The sequence below is a fragment of the Gorilla gorilla genome, chromosome 2 (genome assembly GCF_029281585.2).
Source record: "Gorilla gorilla gorilla isolate KB3781 chromosome 2, NHGRI_mGorGor1-v2.1_pri, whole genome shotgun sequence".
NCBI lineage: Eukaryota > Metazoa > Chordata > Mammalia > Primates > Hominidae > Gorilla > Gorilla gorilla.
Window position 1 is genome coordinate 157,968,436 of NC_086017.1, and position 25,329 is coordinate 157,993,764.

Sequence of the window (25,329 nt, forward strand, 5' to 3'; positions counted from 1 at the left end):
TGTTGAAAAATTATTTTATTTCTTTTTTGTTAATTCTTATTCTACCTGTGTTTATTCTTTATTTTTTAAAGAGAAGAACAAGATACAAGATTGAAATATATTTATACAATGTTTACATAGAAGTAACCCTCTAAGTCACTTAAGACGTGTGTGTGTGTGTGTGTGTGTGTGTGTGTGTGTGTGTGTGTATAAATTTTTGATTTGTTAGTTTCTTTTTATTATTTTGCCACTAAGTCAATAGGTAACGCTTGAGTTCTTTTTCATTAATTAACAAAAATAATGCGTGAGTATGGGGTGTGTGACAGTTAAAAATCAAAACAAGTTACTTTTGTTATAAGACTATCAATTTAATTTTGTGAAATTAGAGATACGTTTTGAATATCTTTAATTCAATGTAAAGTCATCTAACTGCTTTTAAATTCAATTAAGTAACTTTTTGTTTCTTATAGTCCTATATATTGCTTGTTGTCATTTTCTCAGAGAAAATTAGTAACACAATATCAGCTTCACCAATTCAAACTTTTCAATTTGTTACCTTTGTTTGATCTGAAAGTCTTAGCTCATTTTATTGGTAGACCTTACTGCCTTTATTTCAACTAAGTTCTTTAAAATTTCAAAACAGAGTGGTTTAATAAGTTAATTATCACCTTGTTCTCTGGTAGAACTACTCCTACTCAGTTACGGTGCTGGAGATGATACCTTTTCATGGTCTTAAGTTTTAAATCAAAGAGAAACTAAGCCAAACTGAATTATCCACTGCTTTCCCTTGACCACCTGACATTATGATCCAATCAGTAACACTTTAAAGCCAGTATTTTAGGTTAAAAAACAAACAACAACAACAACAAAAAACCAAGGAGCCACAGAAAGCTAAAGATAACTGAAAGCTTGTCATCATCATCAACTCTGTTACTGTAATATTCCATTAAAACAGAAAGCCAAAACTTATGCTACGCAGGAAGTGCAAATAGAAGTGGATCTCTATTACCCATATGTTGTTTGCAGTTTCTGGGTTCAACTGAACCAACCAGACCTACCTTGCACCCTGTGGCATAACCTGATCATGTTCCTGTAGCTTCTTAAATATGGTTCATTTTTTCTTTGTATGGCTTTATTTCTCTAGTGATTTCTAGATAGTCTTATTGACTGCCAGCCCCTATTCACTCTCAGCCTCTCAGTTTATTATTTCTAGAATCCACACTTTTTTTTTGTTTTGAAACTACATATTTTAGGAAAGATACCTGTGGCTGGCATCTCCTTTTGTTTTATTCTGGCAATAAGGTTGATGTTGGGACATCAATCGTCTGTCTTTAGAATCATATATAACCTATGATTTAGAACAAGATTTTCATCAAAAATTTGCAAACATTTGCATATATCTTCATTCACCATCTCTTCCCATTCTGCTAATTCACTTTCTTGTCTTCTAAATGCTTTTGCAATTGGACATTGCCAGCCACAACCCCTTTCTAGGAAAATGTTCTTTTTCAACAATATAGACGAGATTGCTTTTCTAACTGCAGTCATTGATCTAATCAGAACTTCATAAATCTTTAATAAATTACAACTCAGTGCATTACTGAGGTACCATCGAAATTATTTCAATTATTGTCAAAATAAATCTTGGGGTGGGGATGGGAAAAGGGGTGCCTTTCCAAAGAGTACCATTAGTTTGTTTCAGTTTTTAAAAAGCATTTTTGAGGGTGGCAGAAGGGAATAACTGAAACTTCAATGAGCTGGAATAAAGCAAGCCAACATTAACCTATAAGATCTCCTGAAAAACATGTACACTGAGTTTAAACTATAGTATCACTTCACAAAATTCCTCTTTAATAATACAGTTTTTTTTTTTTTCTAAAGAAGAACACCCTTTAGTCAGATGGGTTATGTATTCTACAATTGGCTTTAGAGACTGGTGATTTTTCACTAGCAGTTACAGTAACTAGAGAAGAATTACTGCTTCCTTAACTCTGTGGCTGTCTGTCGACGGAAAAAAAATAGCTTAAAAAAATCAAAGCCAGATGGCTCTAGAGGAAATGCCTCTAATGCTTCAGCTGTTGTTAAGACACCCCAGGGGGAACACTTTTATGGCTGGTCACCATGGCTCTGCTTTCCTGGCCCATCTGCTCCCTAGATCTTGTGTAAGACCAGTCATGGCCTCTGTTAACTTTAACTGAGCAGCAAGGTACCTTGTTCTGGCTCCATAGTGCCTACTTAAAAACAAAACAAAGCAAAAACCAAACACAGACAATGCAATATTTTGAATATCCTCAAATAAGGCCTCAGCTAAAACAGAAGAGAGAAATTTGAGACCAATTGATACACGATTTTTAAATCAGCAGAACTGTCTTCTATTTCTTTACAAGTAGTGACCAGTTGGCAGTGATAAACCTAGAAAACTTGTGAAAATTAATTTTCTTCCCCAAGAAGCTGCCATAAATCATCCTTTATAATTTTACTCAAGAGGCATGAGAGTGATGGTCTGTATATCATCCACAAATTTCTTCATTGCAATGAGGTTAAAAGATAGTGTTATTAAGAATAATGGTTAATACTATACTTGCATGTTAACTAAAAATTTAAAGTTTAAAATGCAGTTTATTTTACCAAGAAATGGATACCCATTATTCCAGCTGTATTCATTTCGATGTGTTTGAGAATTAAATACATAATGTCTGGAACACAATATACAGTCATAGTTTATTTTCCCTGTCTTGTAGAAAGGCAATCCACAACATTTTGAAGAGTTGTGTCATTGATCCATGGGTATTTAAGTGAAATAGGTGAAACTAGTATCTATCTTGCGTAGCTCTTACTCTTGCTAGAAGCAATGTCAAAGGTGCAGTACCCCCAACAAAATTTTATGAATCTCTTCATCACTAGTAAACTATGGCAGAGCTTTAAATTACTATGACTCCTAGGAGGGTTTCTAATTTGGGATTCCTGGAGCCTAGATTTCTGTTCTTCCTACAAATTACAGATTCGATTATTTGGTAAGAAGTCATCTATTTAGTGGCAATGTGTGCTGAATGGTTGTGTAAAGTAAAACTAATAAACCTTCTAGGATGAAAAGTATTAGGAAAAAAAGATTGTCAAAAGAGTCTGTTTTTAACAATGGTAATAGAAACTAGCATGTACATATGTTGAAGCCAATAACATACAGAACCTCTTTGTGGTTTCACAGGAAAAGGTGGCAACCCAACCTCAGCATGATAGCAATTATGTATAAAGAATAATGCAGTCTCAACTTCAGTGTGATAGAGTTTATATTTTTAGGTACAGTGTGATTTTTAACTTTGTTGGGTTGGTAATTAAAATTAAGGTAGGTACATGAATAATTCATGATGAATTAAAATGTCTCACATAGAAAAATGACACTACTAGTAGGTTATTTAGGAATTACAAAATTTGTTCTCTTCTGTCAGATATTCATTACTTCTAATGAAAAGTGTTAAAGAGCCCACTTTTTAAAGCAAACGTAAATCTGTCTCTGGAAATATTTTAGTGTGATTGGAATTCATTGATTCATTTACTCCCAGAGGCTTCTAATGGAGGGATCATTATTGAAGCACAGGTTGAAATATAATCCTGAGAACTTTATTTATGTCAACATTAAGAAGAATTTTGTGGCCGGTTGCAGTGGTTCACGCCTGTAATCCCAGCACTTTGGGAGGCCGAGGCGAGCAGATCACGAGGTCAAGAGATCCAGACCATCCTGGCAAACATGGTCAAACCCTATCCCTACTAAAAATACAAAAATTAGCTGGGTATGGTGGCGCATGCCTGTAGTCCCAGCTACTCGGGAGGCTGAGGCAGGAGAATCGCTTGAACACGGGAGGTGGAGTTTTCAGTGAGCCGAGATCACACCACTGCACTCCAGCCTGGCGACACAGCAAGACTCGGTCTTAAAAAAAAATAAAAAGGAATTTTGGAAAATGTTTGTATTTATTTCAATATCCATTAATGAATTTTAACTTAAGGTAATTTCATATTTATTTATAACATTAAAGAGTCTTCGGGTTAAATTTTAAATCTTGAATACAGTGAATTTAAGAATTTAGAGTAAGAACAGATATATTTAAGGTAATAATTTTGGTTGAAATATCTAATTTAAGACAGAAGATATGCTGTCTTATCATATAAAGTTACCTTGTGAAAGATCATAGGCAAATCCAGGACTCTGTCCTTGTGCCCTGATTGTACCTACTGGGCCTTCCTCCAAATCCTAACTGCCTAACTGCAATTCAAGTTTGAGTGGGGCGTGTTTCTTGCCATAACCAATGAAAGCCTAACTGCAACCACAATAAAACATTAATCATATAATCTTATTCAGTGTCCTTGTACCACACTATGCTACTAATCCTGCTAAGTGTAGTTTAGTGTCTGAAATCCTCTTGAATGAGGCCTTTGTTAATAATTTTCCGTGGTGACTTACTTGATGTGGGAAATATATTCCTCTTATTTGGGATATTTAGTTCTGTAAATCTATGATGTGTTGATTAATTCCTGGCTCTTTCACTACAATGAACTATGCATACCATCTAAACAAAATTAGTAAAATCTCCAAAATATTCTCTTGCCTGTATATCATATATTACCATTTCAAGAACACTGTCTATTTATTAAAATGAGGCTATAACAGCAACACTATTAAATATAACATTTTAATTTTCTAGTTCATTATTAAAAGGAGCCCTAAAAAGGTTCAAAACAGATTAAGTTCCAATGCATATCTTTATTAAAATAGGAAGAAACTTTTGAATCAGAAGATGAATTAATGTCAAAATTTGTCATATGGAATGTGTATGATATTGTATATTAATGCTTTTATAACTGTTTTTGGTAACTGGAATATAAAATTCCCCACAAATAAACGATAAATTAATTGTGACAAAAGAAAAACTTAACATATCAAATTACCTTGTACTTAACCAAAAATAATCTCTACTGATTATGTAAATCAACTTCAACATTTAATATTTATTTGAATTATAATATTAGAAAACAAATTAGCCATGTGGTGTGTGTTTAAGTGTGTATGTGTTTGCGAGAGGGTATTTCTTCTCATAAAATGGGTTATGTTACAAAATAATTTCAAATCAGTTATTTATAAAAACCTTCTATATTTTCCCATAATAATAATATCACACGTTCTAGAAAGATACATAACAATCTTTATAATTGCAAGGTCCAAGATTAACAAACCTTGACAGCCAAAACATAATTCACTTTGACTTTAAAATAAGTAGGAAGATGGTTAGAAGAGCGGAGGAAAACGGTCAATGAAAGTGAGAAAAAGACCTGGCAACTAAACACCTCCAAAATCAAAAGTAATGGAAAAGCTGTCCGGGTGTGGATTTCTTTTTTCTTTTTTTTTTTTTTTTTTTTGAGACGGAGTCTCGCTCTGTCGCCCAGGCTGGAGTGCAGTGGCGCCATCTCAGCTCACTGCAAGCTCCGCCTCCCGGGTTCTCGCCATTCTCCTGCCTCAGCCTCCGGAGTAGTTGGGACTACAGGCGCCCGCCCCCACGCCCGGCTAATTTTTGTATATTTTTAGTAGATACCCGGGTGTGGATTTCTAGAAGAAAGGAAACATATACAAGTCACTTGTAATCTCATTGTCCACAGAATAAAAACCGCCTAACAGCTCATTATTTAAAATTAAAAGTCCTGTTGTTTAGCAAATATCCACACTTTCCATAGCAGAATTGTGCTTTTCTGCTCCTTGCTTCTGGGTAGGGGGCAATGGGATGTTCACACATGGGAAACACGGAAGGTCTTGAAATGTGTTTGGCAATTGAACTTACCCTCTTGCCTTCTTGCTTTTCTTTACCAGAAGAAAATAAGTTAGCTGTAGGATTTAGGAGAACACATTGAAGAAGACTGAGACAAAACTAAGCCTAACTAAGCTTAGAAGAGTTAAAAAACAAAACAAGACAAAAGTTTATCTGGAACTACAAAGGCAAAAAAAAAAAAAATACATGCTTACTCTAAAATGCCACCAAGTTTTGGTATGAGTGATTATGCAGCAGTATTGATACACTAACTGATATACTCTTTAAAGGAAACAATTAGTTTTGCCAAAGAAACATTTAGTACAGAAAGTGTTAGACTAAGCCTATACAGGAAAATTAAATGTAATATTAACAAGAACAGTAAAGATAACCTTGGTAGCAATTATAATTAAAACAAGTGTTTTATTTGCATTATCTCATTTTATATAAAAGACACAATTCACATTGTAAATTGGAATGCTTACAATTTTAGCTTTACTAATTAAAAAAACGTATTTCTATATAAATTGGGTCTTATATTTTCCACTCAAATCAGTTTAGCCATCTCTTGTCCTAGTATGATAAAATTTGGTTTCCTGAATGAAATAGCAGTAACAACAAATATAGATCTCCTTGTCACTGATGCTATTTACGACTTTCTTATCAAAGTTAGTGCCTTTATTATTTTGGCTGGGCAGTCCTTAGCTTTTTAAACAGGCAAATATTTATCCTTAAAGAACATCTATCCTTGCCTCATCCTTTTCCTAGCATATAACCTGAAGCAGGAGAGACAGAGAGAAAAACGGAGAGAGAGTTTTCAAAAATAAGAGATTATTTCTGCATCTTAAGAGACAGTAAAATTTACTGGTGAGCTTGAGGGAAGAGTTCTACATCAATTCTAAGCAGAGAAAAGAGAATGTTCAGAACTATGAGATATTGTGGCCCACTGGAAAACAGATAAAAAGGTGGTAAGATTTGAGAATAAATTCAAGCATGGGTGGACCAAGGAATGGAGTGCGAAGGTCACTGGTCATTAAAAATTTGGGTTGAAATGCAGAATAATTACCTCGAAGTTAGACATTTGTTATTCAATGAATTTGTAGTTTTTAGGGAGGAAAGTAAAATTTGATTTTTTTCTGTTTTTAAAAGCAAAACTCATGTGTTAGTGTGAAAAAAAGATAGTAGTGCGAAGAACTCAAAGACCAGTTAGGAGTGGAGACAGACACCTGTTAAGAAAACAAGAGATGTTATATTATTTCAGGTGATACATGCATTTTTGAACTCAAGTAGAGGCTGTGAGGATGAAAAAGAGGGATACATTTGAGACATCTCAAAAGGCAATGGAAATTCCAATACTTTGTAGCTTCAAGGCTTAGCCTGCTCCCTTTTCTTTGGCCTCCACTCCAACTTTAATTTCCAGCCCAGATTCCTGCCGTGTGTATGTGATCCTTCACCACATGAATAAAAAAAGAAAAATGTGGTAATCGAATCTGACAGGAACTAAAGTTAATTTTTTATTTTATGAACAATGCCAATGTAGTCCTGGTTCGACTATACCTTATTTAATTGACAAATTATTTTTAAGAGGGTTGACATTCTAATCATTGATGAGCAAACAGATGCCAATTACAAGTGAATTTGATCCTTTCATTAGCATAAGTGCAAAAGGAGATCTACTTGAAAATACTCTTAGTTGATTCATTATTGAATATGTTTAAGAAAATTAATTGCATATTTAGAATATGTAAAACTGACTTAATGCAGCCTGTTTTCTATTTTAATTCAGACTGTTTCTTAACCTAATTTTTTAATATTGAAAATAATGCAATATGTAAAGTTACATTATCATTCACCAGTTAAAAGGAATGGAAGCTATATCTCAGAAAGAAAAGTACTGCATCCTACCAAGTATAGTTCTGAGAGTGCTTTCTTCTTGCATTGTTAATCAGATGCAAATATGTATTGGAATTGTTGATACATTCATCTTCATAATGTCTTTTCAGCTTGTTAAAGTGAAGTTTAAGAAGCTCCTGGAGGAGTAATAGGCTGCATATAATGGACTGGGGAGTGAAAACTTCGGTTCTATATGCTTAATTAGTTTCTAATTTCTCTGTAATCTCCTCATGAGTCTCTAACAGAAAATAATATTGACCATACATATGGTACAAGTGGGTGCTGGTATTTTGGATCATTCTCAACGGGCTCACTAAATTATTTACTAAGCCTAATGTATTACTAATTCAAATTAAACTCCACCTCCCATGTAATTGTAAATTCAATGAGTAAATAGTGCCCTGTGAACATCATGGGCTTATCATTAGAGATAAGTGAATGAAGTGCCTCGCACAATGTCTGTAAGGAAATAATGTAACACCTTACCCTGCTCCATTAAAAGAATAAGAGTTTACATCATATTCCACCCAAGGGAAAATTTTAAAAATGCTTTGTACCCTAAGGTAAACAACAATGACAGAAAGAATAACAGACTCATTCTGTCTAGTTCAAGTCCACAAATTAAGTCAAACCTTGAGACTTTGTGGTAAGTCACTGACTCCCTAACAAAAATAAGTTTCTCCTGACCTCTGAAATTTTGATGTGTAGAAATTGGAGAATATCTTCTAATTTGATAATAATTCAAAGAAGTTATTAATTTTCCACCATAAACATTACAAATTTGATAAATTAAATTTATTTCTAGTCTATTTTCATTTATTTAATTTTTTTTTTCTTGAGATGGAGTCTCGCTCTGTCACCCAGGCTGGAGTACAGAGGCACGATCTTGGCTCACTGCAAGCTCCACCTCCTGGGTTCATGCCATTCTCCTGCCTCAGCCTCCTGAGTAGCTGGGACTACAGGCGCCCGCCACCATGCCCAGCCAATTTTCTTTTTTGTATTACTAGTAGAGACAGGGTTTCACCGTGTTAGCCAGGATGGTCTCAACCTCCTGACCTTGTGTTCCGCCCATCTTGGCCTCCCAAAGTCCTGGGATTACAGGCGTGAGCCACCGCACCCAGCCTCACTTATTTAATTTTAGGAGCAAGTTATGTTAAAACCTGTATTCCAATGAAAATTTTTCTGCAAATGAATTTATTTTTTTTCCTAAGTGATTTTGTCTCTGACTCTACTTTTGACACATGATTTCCAGTGAGTGCTCAATAAAATCTTTTATATTATTGTTATTATTATGGCAGTCATTTTCATAGTGTATAAATATATAGAGATTCAAATATATACTCTATGATAAACTTTCAAGCTGCAAGTATTCTGGTGGCTTTAGCAGAGTTAGGAGACATTAAAAAAACAATTTACTTCAATTTTTCTTGTTATATAAAGCAGTGATGCATGTTTCCTCCAAGGTTCAACTGAGCATAGTATTCCATGACTACTCTGTGAGCGAATAATGTGATCACACGAAACCAAACCCAGCTGAAACACTGGGGAAAGATTAATTTTGTATACATGGTTGTCATTCCATATTTATTCACCAAGTGCCATCTGGATAAGAAGCATAAGATATGTCAACCAGGCATAATCGACTGACTCTATAGCAGAGACTAACTATTCCCAATATATAATCCCTTCTTGTCTGGACACACTGTTCTAGATACACTAACCACCTTAAATACTTTGATGATTCTAGACACTCGGTCAGCTAATCCAGACCAGGGTACCAGTCCATGTCCTGTTAGGAACCAGTCACCCCTCATAGCTCGTATTACCGCCTGAGCTCCGCCTCCTGTCAGATTCTCAAACCCCATTGTGAACTGCACATGCAAGGGATCTAGGTTGTGCACTCCTTATGAGAATCTAATACCCGATGATCTGTCACTGTCTCCTGTCACCCCTAGATGGGACCATCTAGTTGCAGGAAAACAAGCTAAGGGCTCCCACTGATTTTCCATTATGGTGAGTTATATAATTATTTCATTATATATTACAGTGTAACAATAATAGAAACACAGTACACAATAAATGTAATGTACTTGAATCATCTTGAAACCATCCCCACACCACCCCTGATTGGTGGAAAATTTTTCTTCCACGAAACCAGTCCCTGGTGTCAAAAAGTTTGGGAACTGCTGCCCCAGAACAACCACTCCAGATAAGACACAATGACTGAGTTATATGAGCGACGTGAGAAATTAAAATTTCTAAAAACATGAACCAATCTGGACAAAAAGACTATCTCCTCAACATCCCAGGAGAACTCGGCCTGCCTTACATTCTTACAGGGATAAAGGGGCATGGCCAAGTAGAGATGTCAAATAATCTCTAAGTGGGCCATTCACTCTCTTTTACGTGTATAAAATGTGTGCATTTTCTCAAGGTTTAGTTGGGCATGGTTTCACATAATCAATCCCGATGAGTACTCAAGCACCTTCTGACCTGTTGAAAACTATGCCTGTTAACTTATCAATGTTGTTGCTGATTAATGAAGAATAAGTAATAATTATTTATAAAATTTTAATGCATGTCTTAGTGCTTGTTTATTTAATCTTTTAAAAATTCAGTTAGCTAATGTTTATAATGTGTGCTATTAATGTGTCCCCTCTTTGGAACACCTTACAGAGGAAACTGAAAGTAGGAATGCCTTTACTACTAAGTCTTTTATAAAGATAAACTCAGACAGAAACTATTTTTACTTTCTAAAGCTTATACGTAGTAAAATAATATGCTATATTCCTAATAATTTTATTATTGAACTAATTGTCATATCTGAAATGAATGAGGTTAGTTGCAATGAACTTTTTGAATAAACAAAATCCATTAATATTTTAGTATGAATTATTAAGGGTTGCTAGAATGATGTATGCTATACTGAGTTCTACCAATTTTCTAAATATTACAGTTAGTCTTATTCATTCCTCAGTTTGTTCAACAGTTTTTTTGAGCATGTATTGCACATTTGGAAATTAGAGATCAACAAGTCGATGTACAATATATGAAAATTGTCCTATCTGACATAAAAAATGTAATCTGTTTCTAAAAATAAGCCACACTGAAGGGTGAAATACACGCATTCTATTTATTTACTATTATTATTATTATTATTATTATTATTATTATTATTATTATTTTGGAGACAAAGTCTTGCTCTGCAGCCCAGGCTGAAGTGCAGTGGTACCATCTTGATTCACTGCAACCTCCATCTCCCGGGTTCAAGCGTTTCTCCTGCCTCAGCCTCGGGAGTAGCTGGGACCATAGGCACGTGCCACCATGCCCGGTTAATTTTTGTATTTTTAGCTGTGGTACACGCCTGTTATCCCAGCACTTTGGGAGGCCGAGACAAGCATGTTATGAAAGCATAGTTTTAATTGCTCTTTAAAGTCTAAACTCTCTTTAAATTGTCTTTCATTCAAATTTTTTAATAATCTAACATAATTTTTATCCTAGCTTCCATTGTTTTCTACATTGCTGTGCAATTAAATATTTCATTCCAAAATCTACTCAATATTTTATATTCCTCGACATTATTTTCTTCATGCCAGAGGAAGTAAAGTTACTTAAGGAAAAGGTGCAGAAGATCACAGAGGAAGTGGAACGTGAGCTGAGCCCTGAAAAGAGAATGGAACTCCAACCAGTTGTGGAACAGTCTTGACTGTCAGGCAAAGGAACTTAAAGCTGATTTGATGGTAACCTCAGAACCCCCATATTCTCTTTTTGTCTTACTTTCTTTTGTCAAAGTCCTTTCTTAGTTTCCAAGTGTGCTGACTTCACTTACTTTGATTCAGAGGTTATCAGGAAATTTAAAAAAGTTTCAATCCAGCAGTTAATAGATTAAAAAATGAACAAGAAAACAGCAAGGACTGTTTTTTTTTTTCCCACTTTCATAAAGCTAAGTGAAACACATCAACTTTAAGAAATTCTCCTATTTCTTAGGCCAAAATTAAGCTCTAAAGTTTAGAGGCAAGTAGAAAATCAAGCATAACCTCCCCTCTTGCTACAAACAAAAGAAAACAAACCTTGCAGCCAGGACAGCAGGAATCTGGCTTGGTAAAACTGCAATCAAAGCTGCTCTGTAGATCAGCCAGCAATGAATCTCAAGTGGTAATATGGGAGCATGCCACCACCATGATGCTTTCAATCCTAGTTAGCAAATACCCCCTTCTAAGATAAAATCTGTCTCCTATGAGTAACCATCAGGGCCATAAGGTTGACAAACCCAAACGAAGGCATCTTTTGTTATCCAAATGCCATTATAAATCACATTTTGTAAACAAATGTTGCTTAATATTACTCCTACTTTTTAACGAAATACAAAAAGTTTTATAGGTTCAAAAGTTGTGTGTGTTCTGAGATATGTATACTAATGTAAAATGCATCATGATATGCTATTCATCTTTTCAAAGGTAAAATGAATATATAATTACATAACCGTAAGTTAATCTTTCAGAGATATACAGAGAAATACAGAGACATGCAACTAAGCCTGTGAAAAATATAAAGAAATGACAAAAATGTGAAGAAAAATCAGACTGTAGCAATATAATAAGGGTCATAGTTGTTTTCCTTTTCTTTTGTCTTTGTAAAAACTGAATAATTTAATTCTCAAGTACCTGAAAATTTGATACTAATTCCCTTAATTACGTGGTACTAAAAATTTTCTTCCAAGGTTTCCATAGCATTTAGTTTAGCCAAAAGTAACCTTAGCTGAGGCAAATAGTTTTAAGTGAAAATTTATTTATCAAATACTACTTTGGAATTTTAGGAAAGGTTTTTTTTAATTATAATATGGTTAGTTTGATCACATTTAAAAATTAGTGGAAATTTTGAATAATGACAATTCCTGTGAAAGAAGCAAACAGCTTAGTATATATTATATCTAAAGTGCTATTAGCTTTCTTCTCCCTCTAAAAGAAATAAATTTGAATCATGATGAAGAATTGTTAAATATACTCTTAAGCAAGTACAAAAATAAAGGAAAATGGTTAGATTTCCGTATTTCACAGAAATGTATTAGTTTTATAATCTGTATAGGAGACTATATAATCTATATAGGAGACTCACTGAAAAAGTGGTCTTTAGGGTTTTTACCTTTCCTTTTATGTGATGGAGTTTAAAAAGATGAAAGGCAAGCTTTTGTGTTTACATCTGGAGTATAAAAGGGGCTCAGTATGAGAGAAGGACATTCCATGAAATACTATGTCAGAAACATTCTCAGTCAGAATTCCAGAAATAGCAAGATGTTAAATAGATAATTAAAATGTCTTCAAGGTTTAAACCATAGGGACTTAGGTTTTTAATCATGTAGTGTATATTCATCAGAAGTTTTTACTTTTATCTTGATCAGATTTTGATGCTGTCTTTGGGGGAAGAAAGACCATGGTCTGTACTTTTGAAATTCTTTAGTTTGATAGGATCTGATATTAGCAGGCTTAACTCAAAATAGCTATCATTTTATTAGATGGCTGGCAGAAGCCTTCAGCAATGGCTGTCTTGCAAAAACAATGGGCTTCTCCATTTCTGATGAAATAGGAAAGCTGTGGGAACTTCTGTGTCATGGCATAGGAATTGTGTTACCCATGGTGTAAGATTTTTTTTTCAGGGAAGGAATCAAACAGAAGGATGTAACTAATCACAACCTTAATGTAAACAGACTTCATTCCAAATATATATTTTTTTAATTTAATGCAAATATAAGAGTATACATTTGGCAGCAAGGTGCTTATTCAATCAAAAAGCAAATATCTAAATATGTCTTTGATGATATACATTATCAAAGATGTGCAGCTTAGAAACTCACCCATTTCTATCTCCTGGCATATGTGGCATTATTTTTTTTCTACTTCATTCTCTATTTTGAAAAAGGCACCACAAAGTATACTTCATAATGGTGGACATTAAAATTAAAACAAGAAAATTATCATACATCAAACTATTGTTAGTTTCATATTAAAATATGTGTTGCCTAAAGTTAGATTTAAGACAATTTGAAATATAGATGCATATACCTTTAATACTGACAACAGTCATAAGGTCATTAGATATTTTTCTATACTAATTCTCATATCAGTCTTCTATCACATTATGCAAAAGTGAGTTGAAATTATTGTATTTCTTAATATTTGAGATTTAAAAATAAGATACTTCTCTAAGTCATAGTGAATGACAACATTGCAAATAATAATTAAATTTTCCTTAGTATTATTGCTAATGAAAAGGGAACAAAAATCATTATAGAACAAGATGTTTCAGGTAATTGAACCATCTAAAATCGCTCCATATTTTACATAGAATAAATTAACTTACCTTGCTTGTTACATTGGATAAGAAAACGAGAGGAATTGATAAAGAAATATATCAATGAAAATGTTCTTATTCATAGTGAGTTTTAAGTAGTAAAATTTCAGATTCTGTTTACATTTTAGTTTAATTGCTGGAATATACATGTAGGTGGAGAAAATACTAATTGTGCATGTTAGACTGGATGATTGTTTGGTAGAAAAGCAAAATGTCCTTTACTTCTGAAGATAATTTGTAGCATAATATCAGTTAAATGGGGAAAATATGATTGAGGCTTTTAAAACATAATTCATAGCTGGAAACTGATTTTTTAAATTTAATAATAAGAGGTCAAATATAAAACTTTCTAAAAGCATCATTTTATAGTATGTATATGGATATATAGTATATAAGTTCATACTATTTAAATATATACCACAAAAATATAGTATAGGTAGAATTGACTTTTGATAAGATTTAGTTTATCTCAAACTCTTAACAATGTCTAAGTACACTAAGCAACTGAGTTTTCTATTGACATTATTTCAGGTCTAGTTTCTAATCTTATCAATAGTGGAGCTGAGGCAGAGTAAAATTTAGACTTCTTTCATAAACATTATTAAAACTGAGGTTCACACCAAAATCATCTGGCTAGAAAGGAGGATTTAAATAGATGGTATAATTTTTAAACATGTGAAACAAAAATCAAATTTACTATAGGCACAGAGGCATGGCTGCCTCATCCTTTATTCTGTAAACATCGAGTCTTCAAATCCTATCTATATCAGCAAATGGTCAGTTTATCTCTTTCCATTCAAAGTTCCTAAATTGTTTTCAGCTCTTTTACAAAATCTCTCTCAGTATGAAGTCTTGTCTGGATATTTTTTTAAAAAAGTTTTGGATTTAATTTGGGGATCTTTTAGAAAAACAATAACGTGAGGTTTTAACTGAAGGAGAAGTTTGAATTAAATATTCTAATTTAAAGTAAGTTAAAATAAATATGTTATTGTGTTTCAATTCCATTGAATTATTGGTCTCAGATGTTCCAGAGTACAAAACGTATTTCAGGCCTGAGGCTATTTTTACACACACACACACACACACACACACACACACACTTAAAACATTCAGTTGAATAAAATAACATTGAAAAGACTTTTCATATTATAGGCCAGATAGCTTATCTAAATTTTTCTGTATTTAAAATAATTAATTACTGAATTAAACTTCATATTTTAACAAAATGTCATTTATATATAAATAAATCATAAAATATACTTTTCATGAAGTTTTATTGAAATAAAATAATTCTGTCATAGCAATTACCTATAATTTCAAATATATTATATTTTAGTTAATGTTAATGAAAAGTAAAATTAGGTTGTTACCCATCAACTCTTTTAACTCAAATCAGGAATTTTAAATAACTAAGCTTGAATATTTTAAGCACAAACTCATTCATATCAATCAGACATAATTTTTATTTTGCCTTTTTGAGAAATGATCTAAATACTCAATCATTTAGAAAAGAAGATTATAATTAAAACAGTATGCAATTTAATGTTAATCAGAAATTATATGATGTACAGTATCAGGTAAAAATATTCAAATGTCTTCCAAATAACAGAAGTAAAGCTGAGAACAGTCTTTTAATAAAGGCTATTTTGCCTGGTAGGAAAAGATTGTTAGTTGTAAAAAGAAACCTTTTAAACTAATATGATGAGGTATATGTGAAAATTAATATTATGCTCTAATGTTCTCTCTAGTGAGTAGCCTAGGTTGATTTATTCATTTAGGTAATTATGTTCAGCAATATTAGTAATTCACTGTTAAATTGAATTTGGAGAACGAACAATAAATTGAAACTGCAGTGATATTTCTTTCTTACTGTGTAACAAACAGAGATGTATTGATGTAAGTTCTGAGTGTACTACATAAGTTAAATTCCCTAGACTGCAATTTGATCAAAAGGCTTTAGGCATTTACTTGAGCTATATTAGGCGGCTGCCATTGGATGGCAGTAAAATTCTACATCAATCACTTTAAGCAAAGTGAAGCTGGGAAAATAATGGGACTTTTCTTTTATTATTTAACAGCAGAATGCTGATTTAAAAGGCAAAGCTCAGGGGGTTGCATATATTGTGGCAATACCAACTAATTTTTTTTAACTGTTTTGTTTTCTTCTCTGCTCTATTTAAAGGGAGATGCAATTTTAGAAAAATAATTCATAGTATTTTGTCACAGCAAGAGATGTTTTTGCTTTTCTTTTATGTAATAAAAATTTTCATTTTTTTATTTTTAAAAATAAGTCAATAAAGGGATATTAACAAATTATATATGATTTAAACCTTTGCACAGTATTAATGCCTAAGTCCTCTTTTCGTTTTCTTCTGATTGTAAAGCCCATGTGCCTTTTGTTCAGGGTTTAAAGGCTGATTTATATAAAGAGCTGTAAATATTATAATGTCTAATTTTATTGAAACAATTTGAATAGAGAACAAAAATTTGAAATCACACAGGAAACATTGCTAACGATGATATTGCAGAAGAGAGTGTTCCTTCTCAGGAGGCCTTAAATTCTGTGCTTGTACACCACTGAAAGTAGTCAGTATTTTGCCCCTGAGATATGAGAGACAATATTGAATATTTCTGATCTTATGTTAATTTATGGTTACTCACGAACGATTCACAGGGAGGTACAGTCTGAAAGAAAATCTTTGTCATCTTAAACCTGTTGTGTTTATCACACAAAACTAACAGGAATAAATAGCACAGAGAACAAATAAAATGAGATATGTCCTAAATGCTATCTCACATAAGGAAATATATGTTCTTATGTCTCTTCTCACTCATTTGGAATTTTATTTGGTTAGAAGTTGGTAACATCAATTACAATTTATTTGGCAATAAAATGCACCAATTGTTTTCAGAAAATATTCAGGATGGTCTGACACAATCTGAGGGCAATTAATCAGGATTTCCTGGGATCAAACCACAGGCTTTTCTGCTATTTATCTTTTCCCTCACTTTATGTTTAAAGTCTATTAAAAGTTTATAGTCTTCCAAAGATCATATTAGGCATTAAAATTCAGGCATCTCATTCCTGCCGCAAAGATTGTTAGAAGAAAAGAAAATAAATGGGTTATCATGAATCCATTCTCATCATGAAGAGTGTAAAAAGCATGCACAGTGGAACAATATTCATTTATTTTTACGACAATGCTCGAGAAGAGAAAAAAAGGAAGTGAAATAAACTTAGGGATATGTAGTATTATTACTTCCAGGCACAGGGAGTTAGAAAGGCTGGAATGAAATACCTTAGTATGCAGAAAAGGCTATATTTAACTGTGTGTGTGTGTGTGTGTTGTAGGATGCCATTTTTTCAGGCTTTGGTTTATTCAGTTACTGAACATTTCTGATGCAAAAATTTGATTTAACATCTATTTAACTATTTGACAGTATTTTTAAAAGTTTATTTTATTGAATTTTTATGAGAATAAAGAATACATTTGCATGGTTTTTTACACTTGCCGTTCCCCAACATAACCTAGTGGAAATATACGTATGTATATAAGTGAACCTCAAATATTTATACCTACAGAGTTTTAAAAGAAAAATATAATCAATTAAATATTTAAAATTTAGATATTTTGCATTTGTATGCAGGGTCAAAACAAAAGAAGTTCTTCCGATGAATTACAAAATTGACTGATGCTCTAGTCTCAATCCTAGTTTGGTTAATTATATCTATGCATTCAAAAAAATAAGCTGTTTTTACATAAAATGTAAGAAAACCTTTGCAAATACGTAACTTCATTTCTTTATATTGAGATGCTGTATATCCAAATGTAACTGATTATTTTCCTTAATTTAAAAAATAGCGATATGGTAAAATTTATTCTCAATAAGCAGGGCGTGTTGCAAATACTGTGTTAAATTTAATGGTAAAAATTATTTAAAACACCCATTTTCTCATCCATAACTGTCATAGGAAATTTACTACAGACCTCTGAAGAAATTATGTGGCTTTATGCAGTTTACCTGTATAAATATAGCTTTTTATATTAAATGTTACAAATGAATGCACAAAATAGGATAGCTTAGCAGCTATGATATCTGTTTTAGCATTCACAGTATGCTTTATACGCTTCTGATGCATATTCATTTAGTGTTATTAAGCCTTTACTTAAGCATAGTATTAAATGCTCACACTTTGGAGCTGAAATTTCTGGATTTGAATATTGGTCCTGAAAATGAGTAACTGTGTGACCTTGGGGAGTGTACATAATCTCTCTGTTTCATCACACAGACACTTATAAGGCAATGTAGTAAATTAAGTGATTAAGCTGTGCTTTGGCTAAAATAGAGCATGTAGAAGAAGACACTCAGTCTAGCCTACAGGCTGCACATCTGCGGGAGGTTGGGCAATAGAGAAGCAATTCCATGAAGGGTATACCTTTAACTGGGTCTTCAAGAAGAATAGGAGTCAGCCATGGGAGGAGGAATATGAGAACTATAAGCAGGAGGATCAACCTGTGCAAAAGTATAAAACACAAGAAAATGTTTGTAATTCTTTCATGGCATAGGCATGAGATACATGTGAAAATTGAAACATGATCCTTGCCCTCAAAGAGATTTAAATTTATCAGAAAGAACCAAATAAGAGTACCTTTCCTATATACTATCTTATGCTGTAGTAGAATCTGACTTCTGTCATTTGATTCAACATGCAGATTATCCAGTGAGGAAAATAGGTCTGGGCTTTTATAATAGATTACATTTATATATTAAACCTGGAAGCACAGAAAATAAAAAAAACAAATAATTAGTCCAATTCTTACAGCTAGAAAAATGAGCATGTCTGGATTAAAAATCATCCTCTAATGCAAATAATACATCAATAGTGCTACACTGGAGTCACCATATTTTCAATAGAAATGTAGAATTTTAAAAATATTGAAAATAGATAAAATTTATATGAAAGATTTTACCAACAGGCTATAAAATTGGTGGAGATTAGGCCAAAATGGTAGATTGCATAGAAATCCTCCAATTAAAAGAAAACTGTAAACATTATAACACCAAAGATATAAACCAGAAATTATGAGTAATTTTATAAGATAGCAAATAGTTGGAATTGGGTTAATAGAAAAACCAGAACTGAACAAACTATATAAAGAACATAAGCAATAAAAAGCTTATAAGAAGGCAAAATGCATTTTTTTATTTTAGTTGAAGGAATTTGCTATTTGAATTAGAAACTCATTAGAAAATAAGAACAGGTAATCTAAAATCACCCACCATTTGAGGAAAAATAATGCCATGAAATAAAGGGACCTAACAGGTAAATATAAGAAATAGCTACCAAAGAACAGAGTTAAAAGGGAAAATAGAAAACTAAAATAAATACAAGCAATGACTGCAGATAGAGGCGGTATGATAAAGTATTCATTAACAATAACAAGAATAAACTGTGATAAAAAGAAGAAACTGATCATTAAAATATAAAATTTATGTAAAAATAACAAAATTATTAATATCAAAGATGAAGATACAATTAGTCAGCTGAAAGACTGTGCTAAGGAATTAAGAGCCATTACCCCACAGAATGTTTCTGTGATATTCAAATTTCATAGAACTTACCATTTTGGCTTGTGTTTATGTAGTAAAAATGTATTTCACCTATCCAAAACATTTTTAACAAAGTAATTTGAGGAAAGATTTTGAGTTACAATTCAGTAGTTCCTGAGACTCCTATAGAGATTTTTAAAGCACACAAAGTGTCAACAAAGAGAATGAGTATATTGGTAATTTTGGATGATTAGAAAAGTTACTAAAAGTTGATTTTCTTTACCAGGTTCACATTTTTATGTAGAACATTCCTTAAGGCAATAGAATCTTGATATTAAAATGGAAGATATAGCTCAACAGGCAGCACAAAATCACAAAGAGATAAATGAAGACATGGGTGGTACATTGAGAAGACCTACTATCCATTGAAAGTGCATTCCAAAAGACAAGAACACGCAAATGAGACAAGGAAGTGCTTCAGAGTTGAAGACGTATCTTCACACTGAAACGTCTATCAAGATACGATAAAAAATCAGACAAGTAGACTTAATGTGGTGAAATCTCAAAACAAGAAGATAATGATACAATTATAATAAAAAATGCTAGCAGAGAAAAACAAGCAAGCAATTAAACACTCATTCACACACACACACAGAGAGACACACACACAAGCACACCACTCAGATTATCTACAAAGAAGCAAGAATCAAAGTGGCAATAGCTTTTCCCTTAGCAAAACAGATTTTAGAAAACAATGAAGCAATATCTTCAAAGTTCTGAAAGAAAATGATTTTAACTTTTCTTTCCATATCTATCTATATTTATATTATCTATATCTATATATTTCTCTCCCTCTCTTGATGTCTACACACACACACAAACTTTGTATCTCTTTGAATCTACACACACTTTGTAGCTATACACATATATGTGTCTATGTATATGTGTGTGTGTGACATATATATATATATATGTATGTGTGTGTGTCAATTAAAGTAGTTTTTGAAATGCAACGTGTGGCAGACTGTATTTTCATAAAAAGTCCAGAGCAATATTTCTGGTACCACATTGTCTGCAGAACATCAGCACTCCCTATCAAGAGATGGATGTCTATTCCCCATGTCTTTAAACATAGAGAGACTTTTTGACTGTCGTGGTAAACAGAGTGGACAGAGGCAACACTTGTTAACATTTATTATACAAAACTTTTAAAATGATGGATGATAAAAGAAACCATCAACAAAAAAGCAACAAATTTGTAGAAAATACTTCAAACATACATGAGACAAAAAAATTACCATGAATAACATTTCTGAAATACCTTAAAAATTAGTAGAAAAATTACAACCATAATTTCAAAAATGGAAAAATTCAAGAATGATCATGTTACAGAAGAAATGCATATGGGCAATGAAATACAAAAAATATGAAATACAAAAAAATTCAAAAAATGAAATACAAAAATATGAAGATGAAAATTGAAATGGCAGTGAGGTGTCACTTTGGCTTATGATACTGGCAAAAATATTTTTCAGATTTGCAATGTCTAGTGTTAGTAAGAGTTTAGTATATAAAAGACTGTTACACATGATTGATTTTGTGAACAGCAACTGATAGTCTCTAATTAAACATTAAAAGGTGTAAATTTCTTAACATGCATTCTATTTGTAAAAATTTATTATACAGAAATATTTCTGTGTGTGTACACATCTACACAAGAAAATTTGTTAGAGCAGTATTGATGACCTCCGGAGTTAAAAATAACCTAAATACCCATTCTTAACTTCTGGCATATACATAATACAAAGTATAACATAAATAACACAACAGTTGAATAAGATAAAGTAAACGTATTCATTTTGATAGGTGTATAGAAATTATCAGATATGTAGTAGAAAATATTTTTAAAACTTCTTATGTAAGTTTACTTATAAATGAATACATATGAGTTTATGTAAATACATTCTTATGTATGTATGATATGTGAAAATATACATACAGTGATCCATGTACTGTTAATGGAATTAATTTTGGGGGGCTAGTTGTGTGTGTTCAGCATATGAATAATTTTATTTTTAAAAATTTATGTGGTTCAGTGTTTGTTTTGTCAAAAGTGTGAATAATATATATGTGAATATATATTGACATATTGTTTAGTTTTTAATGAAAATACGTAGGGTGAAACAAAATTCCACAAGTTGGGCAAGGCTCAGTGAGAATAGATTTTCTTTGCTCCATGTAATGTCACCTGGGACAGCTTTAATGGGACTGGAAGATCTACTACCAAAATAGCCTCACTTACATAGCTGTCGAATTGATACTCATTCTCAGCTGAGAGCTCAGCTAGAGCTGCTGGCCCAGGATCTCCTCCATGTCACCTCTCAACTGGCAAGGTTGGACATATCACAGTATGACAGTCTCAAGTTAGCTGAACTAAAACTACTGGTAGTTCAACTCAGGGTAGTTGAATTTGAGTCCCACTAAGTTAGAGAGATTAGATAAAAACCTCGAGCTTTCTGTTGAAATTTCAGAAAGGATGCACTTTAGGAAGAAAATCTATATGCCAGGAATAAGGAATTCATAATGAGAATAAGGATAAAACCCAAATAGTCTCATCCCAAAAAGTATAAGACCAGGGTTCTACAGGGTCAGTGTTGCTAGCCAAGACTTTCTGCTAGAACGAATGCCAACATTTTTCAGAGAAAGATAAATGAATCCAGTCTCTAAACATGCTACTAAAGTTCATGTAGAATTTTACTACATGTGTGTAAAAAACGAGAATATTCTCACAGGAAAGATAAATAAGCAGTCAGACTCCACAATGACCCAGATATTGGAATTAGCAGACAAGAACTTTAAAACAGTTCTTAAAAATGTGTTCAAAGTCTTAAAAGAAAAAATAAAAAAGAGTATATTAGCAGAGAGGACTCAATATCCGAAAAATTTTTAAAGTGGATGGTTTTAGCAAGATTTGGAGAAGAAAACAAGGTCAGTGATCAAGAATGTGATGGGCAAAATAGCTTCTAGATGCTAGAAAAGAAAAGGGAATGGATTTTCTGCTACAGCCTCCAGAAGAAATTCAGCCTTGCCTACACCTTGATTTTAGCTTAGTGAACCCATTTCAGATTTCAGACCTCCAGAACTATGAGAACACGAAGTTTTATCTAAGACCTGAATAATAAGAACATGTCAGCTACATGAAGACTAAAAGAAAAAGATTTCCAGGTATGAGAAAAAGCAAAGGGGAAAGGCTCTGAACCAAGAGAGAACTTGAAAACCTGAGCAACTTAAATAAAATCATATTAACTCTGGAATAGGGGATGGGTTTGAGATATGAGGCCAGAGCCTTAGGCAGGAGCCAGATAATGAGGGCCTTTTGGATCATGGTAAAGCAGGTAGGTTTCTTCTAAAACCTATCCTCCACAAAAGTCTTTTAAGTAGAGTGACTTAATATAATGCGTATTTTAAAAAGAGGGCAGTATTATGAAGAATGAATTTGAGAAGGCAAGAGTGAAAAGGGGTTAAACTTTAGGGAAGATATTGCAATAGATGAAGCAAAATATAATTGTGGCTTGGATTTACAGTGGATATTGACAGCATAGTCTAATTAGAGATATTCTGGAACTCATTTTAGCAGGACTTAATTGTGGATTTTATATAAAGTTTTAAGGCAGAAAGAAATTGAGGATAAACCTTTGGCGTTTTGGCTTAAACGGTTGATAGAGGTTTAGAGATATATAACAGTGAATGCCACTATTAATAAATGACTCAGTTGGAAATTGATGCTAGATCTGCCTGAATCCAAAGCTCTTGTTCTTTACTACTGTGCTAAGCTGAAAAATTGTCCCTTCTTGGTCCCAGGTTTTCTTGACTAAACAAACAAACAAACAAAAAAAAAAAAAAAAGAAAGAAAGAAAAAGAAAAAAAAGTGAAAAAGTGGTTAAGCCAATATGACTTCTCTCACATTTGTGATTCTCTGAGATATCTAAGACTTTTACTCAATTTCTTGGTCTACACATCAAGAAACATGAACTGAATCAATGTATATCCAATTTAAATTACCCAGTTGTGTCAGTTTGAAAAATTCAACATTCACATGCACATTTACATACACACAGTCAAGAAATAATGGGATAAATGGGAAAGCACGTGAACTTGGAGTCACAAATACGCTTGTTTTTGAGTCTTGGCACGAGCGCTTTCTGATATGTGTCACTGTATATGTCATTTAACCTTTCTGAAACTCAATTTTTTCATAAGTAAAAAGCAAATATTAACTCTCAGAGCATTGTAACTAAGCAAGTTGTGAAATTAAAAACTAGAAATACTTGTTGGTTTTCAGTGGTCCAACTTACAAAAATTACAATCATTGTAACATTTGAAAATAAAAAGATGTGTGTAAAATAAAATTAATAATTTTCTGTTCTTCTTCCAATCTCAAATATAAACACTATTAGCAGTTTGACAAGAATTTTCATGCCGTTAATTTTGCATCTTAAACATTTGCAAAGATTACACATGTGCATGTACACACACAATATATATACATTCTATAATTTGCTTTTGCTAAAACATATATTTTAGATTTTCTCTCAAAGTAACACATATATCAACCTGGTTTGTGTTAATAACCACATAATAATCAATGTTACATTTATACCAAGGTATCAATAGGTGTACCATTTAATCATTCCAATTTTGAGGAAAATTCAGATTATTCCCACTCTTTAATATTAATAACAATGCTATAATAACTATCCTGGAATATTTATCTTTTAATCGTGTAATTTTATTTGTATTTAATAAGTGGTTGAAATGGGAGAACTAGTCCAAGTGCTATAAGTACTATTTATTTAAATTATTTAAATATTAAATTTACATGATATTAAACTAAATTATAACTATTTAAATACCAAATTACTTTCCAAAAGCTTGTAATAATCACATTATTCTCATACCCAGAATTTCACCAACAGTGGATGCTATTAATTTTTATTTTTGCTAAACTAATGAATGTAGTATCTGTTATCTTAACTTTATTTTTTGATAACTAATAATAATCTGCTCTTATGTTTTTGCCTGTACTTATTTCAGTGAAATACATGCTTTTTTTCTTGGACTTTTTAAATAAAAGATGGACTACCTACATTTCTTATTAACTTACGAGCACTCTGTATGTTAGAGGGATCAATTACTTATTTAATACTTGTTTGTCATCATTTTTTCTTGATCTGTAAGTTTTGTTTTGATTTCATTATAACTTTTTGCCAATGTAAGCTTTTTACGTTTATGTAATTAAATGTATATATTTTTCACTCTAAGGTTTCTAGGATCTTAGGGTGAACCAAAATATGAAGTCTCCTCAAATTTTAATTTTTCTATTTTCTTCCAGTCTTCTTTACTTTTTTCACATCTTTATTTCATCAAGAGATTATATGCACATAATGTATAGTAAGGTCTGATCTAATTTTTTGTCAGTGTAACTGGTGCTTAGCACAAATTATTGAACAATGGATCCATACCCCATGAATTTTTTTAGTTCCTGTATAGGGTTTAATGTTTCCAGATTTAGTTCTGTTCCATTGATAAATATGTCTATTTCTGTGCCAGCCCTGTGATGTCATGATTATCCTAGCTTTTTACTATGTTTTAATATTTGCTAGTCCAAGTCTTAGCTTATTTTTGTTATCAAAACCTTCTTAGAAATGTTCACCTTTCTATTCTTTTATGAACTTTATGATAATTTTAATTATTTCAAAAGCAC